Raw genomic sequence first — 7,630 nt, 5'->3', positions numbered from 1 at the left:
AGTGTTGACCTTCAGCAGTGCCATTGATCTGGTTTTTAACCTGTTTTTTGGCTTTTGTCTCAAGACATTTTTCATTGATGAGACGATAAACAAAATTTGTACGGAAACCAATGTTATCGGTTTTCTGGATTCGGACAAGGAAATCGGGATAGCCTTTGGCTGCGAGTTCATCCCATGGATTTGGAAGTTTATGAAAGAATTGGGGTAACCAATGTTCGATAGCATTGGGTGGGAGTCTACGGAAGTATTTGGTAAATAGCTTGACGTATTCTGGAAATTGGCAAATGTTGCATAATTCGATTTTCGAAAGAGCACAGGTTGCATCATCAGTGAGGAGTTGTTCACCGGTATGTCCAACCAATTCTTCTTTAAGGATTTTGACAAAACCTCGTAAAACACCATCGATTTTATCGAAATTATTTAAGAGGGCATCCTTTTGTCGTTGGCCTTGGGCAGTTTGATCCCATTGTCGAAGCCAATCGAGAGCATCTCCTTGTAGGGTTGCTGAAAGATAATCAAGGAAACGGTCGCGTTCCCAGGTTCCTTTGTAGTTATTGACGAGGATGGCTAAAGACTGGGCCCATTCGTCTATAGTTTTCAAATGATCTTTATATGGGACATTGGTAAGGTCCAGATAAGTTCCATGTTGTGAAATGGGAAACTTATTGAGATCATCTTTTCTTGTCCAGGTAGGGACTGTAGAAAAGTTGTATTTATAAGAGGAGGTATAGACTTTGGGTTCGGCTGGTTTGCCTTTTTCTTCATCAGTCTTTTGGCCAGAGCCAGAGACTTCTTCTGCTGGAAGAAAGTCTTCGGTGGGAAAGTCGCCATAGAAGGATTCGTCTAGAATCGTATCAGAATGGGTTTTTGGATACAACCTATCTAAAAAACCCAATTTTTCTCTCTCATCACTCTCTTCTTCTCTTTCCCCCTCTCAAACCCTAACCCAAACAAGCCACAACTACTCTGCTAGTCAATCCACGACCTCACCCTCAAACCCACCACCAATTCCCTAGCCCTTTCTGCCCCTAGTAAATACATGCGCACACACACGCGTGCGCACACACACACACACATATATGTATATACACATCTACACAACCTCATCACCATCACCACCCACTGCGGCGGCACCAAGTCAATCCGGTGGACTCCCATCACGTGCCGCCAGCAGATTGGACGGCATCGCTTGGATAGACTTTCCGATAAGAAATCTCTCCCTCCGGTTGATTCTCGTCGTTGTCACTATCGTTACATGCTCGTCGTTCGCTTCATTATAGTTAGGGAAACACATAAATTAGGGTTTTGAAATTTCTCCATCAGAACCAATGCCAATGGAAAATCGCCACTGCTCGCAACCACGTCCCTAAACGCAAACGAGCCGCCGCTGCCACCCGCCGCTCTAACAGCAGCATCGATCTCTCATTCCTCGAAGCCATCAAGAGATCCCAGAACCCATCGAAGTTGTCAACCACTGCACTATCGAGAAGCTCGTCCCCTCCTTTGAGCGCCACCTCTGCGACAATATTGAATCTCGCCTCAAGTACCCTGACCAACCTGATAGGTTCCCTGACTCCGAACTGGAGCTCTACGAAGAGATTGAGAAGCTCAAAATCCTCATCGGCAAAGACGTGTTGGAGGACAACAACGAGCCTACTCAAATCCTCGTCGGTGATTTTGTTGTAGAATAGTGCGATGAATCAGAAGAGGTTAGGGGAGATTAAGAAATGGACGAAGTTGTTAGTCTGTTTAGAAGTGAGGTGTAATGAGGGTATACTTGGGGAAAAAGTGTCATTTAAGAGTTTTATATTTTACTATTTAAATAAAAAATAAATAAAAATTGAAGGGCAATTTTGACCTTTTATATTTTTTAAGGGACTGTTTGGATCTAATATCTGACAAGGGGGTGTCATTGTCCAAAAAAGACTCAACTTGTATACTGGTGTTCTTATGGTAAACCTTAAGGGGTGTCATTGTACTTTACCCTATAAATTAAAAGGGTTTTTAACCAAACATACAATTATGCTTATGTTATGGGGCGGATTAGCTCGTTTTAAACTCCTATGTGAGTTTTACAATGCGGAATGATTGTGGAATATAATATAAATAAGCAATTTAGAGGGGGTGAATATGTTCAACTTGTTGTTTTATCCAATTTTTACTTAAATTAAATTTATCGAAATAAAAGTAAATTAAATCACCCACAAAGCAATAATAAATGCAAGTAAAGTAAAGTAGAGTTAGAGTGATACCTGGTTTTTAGTGAGTAAACTGTTTGGCTGGAAAGCATGCTTTGGCGGGACGGGTCACCTAGGCCGTAGCTCACTTGATGTGCCTCAGTCTTAACCTATGTTTGGTCAGGGACCCTTAAAACATTCACAGGATGGTCTTATTTATTATAAGAGATGTTGTGTCGAGTGACTGTTGGATGAATGCCTCGTGAATGGCTTAAATGACTTTTGGATGAGCGACTCAGATGAGAGCAATGACAAACTTGCACTAGGCTCAGATTTGGAGAGTGCTAAGGGAGTAGCTTACGTATAGGATATCATTAAAAGCCAAAAGTGAATGGTCATTTAATCTTCCTGTGCTAAGTTGGCAGGTGTTCTTCACTTGGTTTTCTTCAGCTTTTTCTAGATGAGTGATAAGCTGGCGAAACTGATCTTTTCTGAGCGAAAGTGTGATGTTCAACTTCTGGATAAAATGATGGATTTGGGTTTCGATGGGGCTCGGTCTAGTCCATGGTAGACTATTGGTGTGTCTTAAAGACACTCGATCTCGATGAACTATGAACAAAACAAAGTGCGACTGATCGGTCTGACTGGACTAGAGACTCAAAGGACACGTGGTGTGGAAAATTGAGTATGGTTCTGAATGTGGCCGAGATTATTGTGAATATAAATAGAAAAATAGTTGGAGAAAATCATCCAAACATTAGAAAAATCTAGGAGACTCACATGGTCTCAAGTGAAATGATCAACTATAGATGAAGCAAAGTGCAATGGATTTTAACTCAGGCTCACACCCCTTCCAAACACCCTCGACTTCAAGCTTTGCGACTCCCCTGTCCAAATACTATTGATAAGCAAAGAATATTGCATATTCGATCCCTTAAACGCACATATGTGAAGGTGGTTCACTGATTCCTCACACCTCTTACACGTACAACCAGTTGACGATAATCTGCTGCCGTCTTCTCACCTTAGTGATACTTTTATCTTGGTTCTTATGTTTATTCTTGTTTATTTGTTTTTCATAGGTTTTTACCCAAAGAGACGGTCAATTCCATGCATTTATAGCTTATTGCGATGTTCCCCGTGCTTAAGGAGATGTTCGGGGCTTTCCGGATCAATTTGGGACTCAACCGAGAAGATTTGATGAATTCAGCTCCCAGAGCTTGAGCACAACTTTCTGTGCTCGAGCACAAATCATAAAATTTAAGAACAAAAGCTAAGTGTTGAAGAAAAAGACACTTCAGAAAAATTTAGCTCCCAGAGCTTAAATGTAACGGCCCAAATTTCAAGAACCCAGAGCATTAACAAGTAACCCTAAACCCGACTCAATATCGAGTCTGAAATGCGAAAGCAAAAACAAAGATGAGGTCATTAGAGGTAAATATCACCTCTAAGAAGACAAGAGAGCCTCATAAGAAGTCTCAAGACAAAACTCGAAGACAAAAACAGAAGCTAAGATCAAAACGGACAAAATATGAACTAGGGGTAAAATGGTCATTTTACCCAATGGTGGAGAAATTTGACTCAAACCAAGAAAAATAAAGTGTACAAATCCAGTCTAATCAATTCATAATATCCCAAGAGGATCTAAGACCTTTAGTCATGGTTTCCCAAAAAAAAACCTCTTCCGGTCAAATGATTTCCCGATACAGTCCCACTAAAATGAGAATATCTCTTAGTAGGAATGTAATCTAAAAGTGGAATTGATACCATTAGAAATCTAACTCAAATTCCTTGATTTTAGACTCAAGAATGACCTAATTTGGATATGAAATGAGGGAGATATGACTATTGAAATTTCGAGTGAAAAATCTTTGTAATGCATAAATAGTAACTGCACATTCTGCCCAAGGATTGAAAGTAGGCTTCCGAAAAGGTTTCCCAAGGTATAAATTGAATATGCGGTGTTCAAATACACCCAAATGACCCCAAAATGTCCCGGAGTGGTCAGTTTAGTTGTAGAAAAAATAAATAAATGAATAGTAATCGTGACCAAATTTGACCAAAAAAAAAAAAAAAAACCTCAATCGTTGGTACACTGTTTCCCCTTGCCCAAAAATAATCCCTAAGGCCTATAAGGTCAATCCCAAGTGAAAGAAAAGAATAGAATGGACGAAAATACCCCCGAATGCATTAAATACCAAAATTAAACATTTGGATGCAAAAAATAGAACTTTAAACATACATAGAAAGAAAAGTGGCCTTTGGCCTCATTTACATTATTTTGAAATACTATAAACATACATCCTCAAGGTTAAAACACCGGCTTATAATTTCAAGAAAGTAAAATACATTATTGAGTGTATAACTCCAATTTATACATCGAATTACATATATGACAAATGTAAACGCAAATGAATCAAAACATGTCATCAACTCCGATTGTCATCCCAAGTTACTCCTTTTCTGAAAAATATTTGTATAATAAGGGGAGAGCACAACCGTTCAGTAGGGGATAGATTATATAAGTAAATACGTCCTTCGAAATCCCAAGGATATACAAAAATGCTCGGCATCCCAAGGATGAAAGGTCATACAACTTAAAACCTAAGCTTCGTGAAATAAAAAGGAGATCATACACCATAACTCTAATTTACGTATCATGATAGTATGACTCAACTCAAGTAGTCACATAATCAAATCATGCATTAAAATACCAAGTTGTCAAATAATAACCACAAAGAACCATGAACCGAATAAGGCACATTATCACATAATGGCTATCACAAAACTATAACTACAACGAAATCCACATGATCCTATGAATTATGAACTCAACGCAACCCATGATCTTCACTATGATGCAACTCATACATGTAACTCCATGATGCAAAATGATGTTGTGCCGGAATCAAATTCCGCACCTGGAAACAAATGAGTGCCCTTCTGCACCCTATGGATAGCATTTATCCATCAAATAATTGAGTGCCCTTCCACACCCTATGGATAGCATATATCCATCAAATGCATATATATATATATATATATATCATGAATGCCGTGATACGCACCTAATGCACCCATGAACTTAATGATAACCACAATGAACCCATAGCCAAATTGGCACACACACCATGATTCACACATGATGAAGATAATCTTAATGCAACAAGGATGTCTAAACTACACAAGTAGACATTTAACCAAATCCTTTAAATGCATATAAACACATATGCACAAAAATATCCACAATGATATCATCTACACACAAAGCATAATTAGGAATATATATCAATCAAATACTCAAAATTTACTTCTTCCTATCATGCTTGACATTTCTAAAACCCCAATGTAAGCCCAAGGCAACAATTATATACCTTAAACATTATAAATATTAACATACACTAAAAAAATAATTAGGCTCACACTTCCATTTAGCAAATATACATGCTTTACAACTCCCCACATCCCAAAAAACTCCAGGAAAATGCAAATTATAAGCATAAGCCACCCCTACCTCAATTTGAGATGAAAATCTCAAATGACACCAAAACGGAACCGTTCCGAATATGACGAAACTTTGGGATTATGTCGGGGACAACAAGGAGAACAACTAATCCTCTTCCGACAACTACAAAATCCAAACCTAAGCTCAAACCCAAAACTCAAAAATGGGCAAAACGAAAATCTAATTGGATGAAAAGCAAGGCTGTACCAAGGCCATTACAAAACCCTCCTATGGCAAAGGCCAAATCAAAGTGGAAGAAGATCAAATGGAGGAGAGAAAGATAACATCTAAAAAAAGAAGAAAAAATCAGCAAAAAGAGGGAGAAATCTAATTTCTCTCTCTCTCTCTCTCTCTCTTCTCTTTTTATACTTTCCAAAAATATCTCCCGAGCGGGCCCCGCGTGACCCCCGAAAAGTGAAAGTTGTCAAAACGCGCTCAAACGGAATAAAACCGTAAATGTAAAAGTGTTGGCCTAAGGATTTTATCTAAAGGTCAATCTTATGTTTTGATGATTACAAACCATTAATGATGTTTAAGTACTAATGTTTTAATTGAGTGATATATAGTTGATCAACATTCAATCCTCAATGATGAGCTAGAAGATCCATTCCAAGCATTCCAAAGCATTCCAAACATTCAAGCAATGGATTCAAGGAAGCATCAAAGTTGTAAGAAATCAAAGAAAAACTTGGACTTCAAAGATCACACAAAGCATTTCAAAGAAAGAAAGCAAGTCTTTATCAAGCCTAAACGATCATGGTCAAAGAATGAAGAAAAGGGTAGATAGGATGGTGAGAGCTTAAGATTCAATGTCAAAGTATATTTGAATATTTTTTGAAGCTCAAAATTATAGGACCATGCATATCATATATCATTCATATGCTCCTATGACCATTTGCAATAGACTAGGAACTTCATTTATATATATATTGTCATATGAAATCTTTGCTAAGAAAGAGTTAGTTCAAGTTTGATAAGCTTTGAAAGAACTTATTTTTTAAGCTAGAAATTCTAGGACCATACACATTAATCATTATATTTATTTTGGTCTCTAAAAAGAAAAGGAAAAGGCATTGAATTAATTTTTCATCTTTAAAGCCTTTATTGCCAAAATTTGGTAAATAACTCTAGGACACAATGCACTTGAAATTTATCATCTTCATATGTCCCTAGACTCTTAGAAACAGGCCTTGAACTTAATTGAATCATTTATCAAAGTCCTAGGTGCTAGAAAGATGGATATCTCAAAAGAAGCTATTTTCAGCCTAGAAAATTTCAGACCAGCTTGCACTAAAACTGCTATAACTATTTGTGTAGTTGGAATTTTTACACAAGGCCAGTGGCATTGGAAAGATGACTTCGAGCCCTTGAGTTTAGACTCAAATTTCACCTAAATTGGATTAAAAATGACTGAGATATGAGCTTCACAAAATACCTGATTCTGCTCTGCGAAAATTCTGACCAGGTTGCACTTAAACAGCCATAACTTTTTTTATGGTTGGAATTTTTGAGCAAGGCCAGTGGCTTTAGATAGCTGACTTCAAGAAAATAAATTTAGACTCAAATTTCACCTCATTTGGAGTTTCATGGACTGAGTTATGTCCATTTGAAATCATGCACTTCTTTCTGTCCAATTTAGCAGCAGCCTTCATGAAGCAAGAGCAGCCTCTATATGAAATAGAGCCAGCTCTCTCAAAGACTAGAGAAGGCTCTACAAAATTAGAGACGGCTCAGGAAAGTAGAGAAGGCTCAATGAAAAACTAGAGAGGGCTCTACCAAAAAGTAGAGAAGGCTCTACGAAAGTAGAGAAGGCTCTAAAAATCTAGAGAAGGCTTCACTTTTCCATTGAGCCGTCTCCTTTTCAGAAAAAGAGCCTGCTCCACTTTTCTAATGGAGCCGCCTCCATTTGAAATTGAGCCGCCTCCACTTTTGCAAAGAGCCGACTCCT

This window comes from Cornus florida, unplaced genomic scaffold, assembly GCF_030987335.1.
Source record: "Cornus florida cultivar Cherokee Brave unplaced genomic scaffold, ASM3098733v1 CherokeeBrave_3.0.0_Hap2_Chr01, whole genome shotgun sequence".
Classification (NCBI taxonomy): domain Eukaryota; kingdom Viridiplantae; phylum Streptophyta; class Magnoliopsida; order Cornales; family Cornaceae; genus Cornus; species Cornus florida.
Note: the sequence above shows the minus strand (reverse complement) of the source record.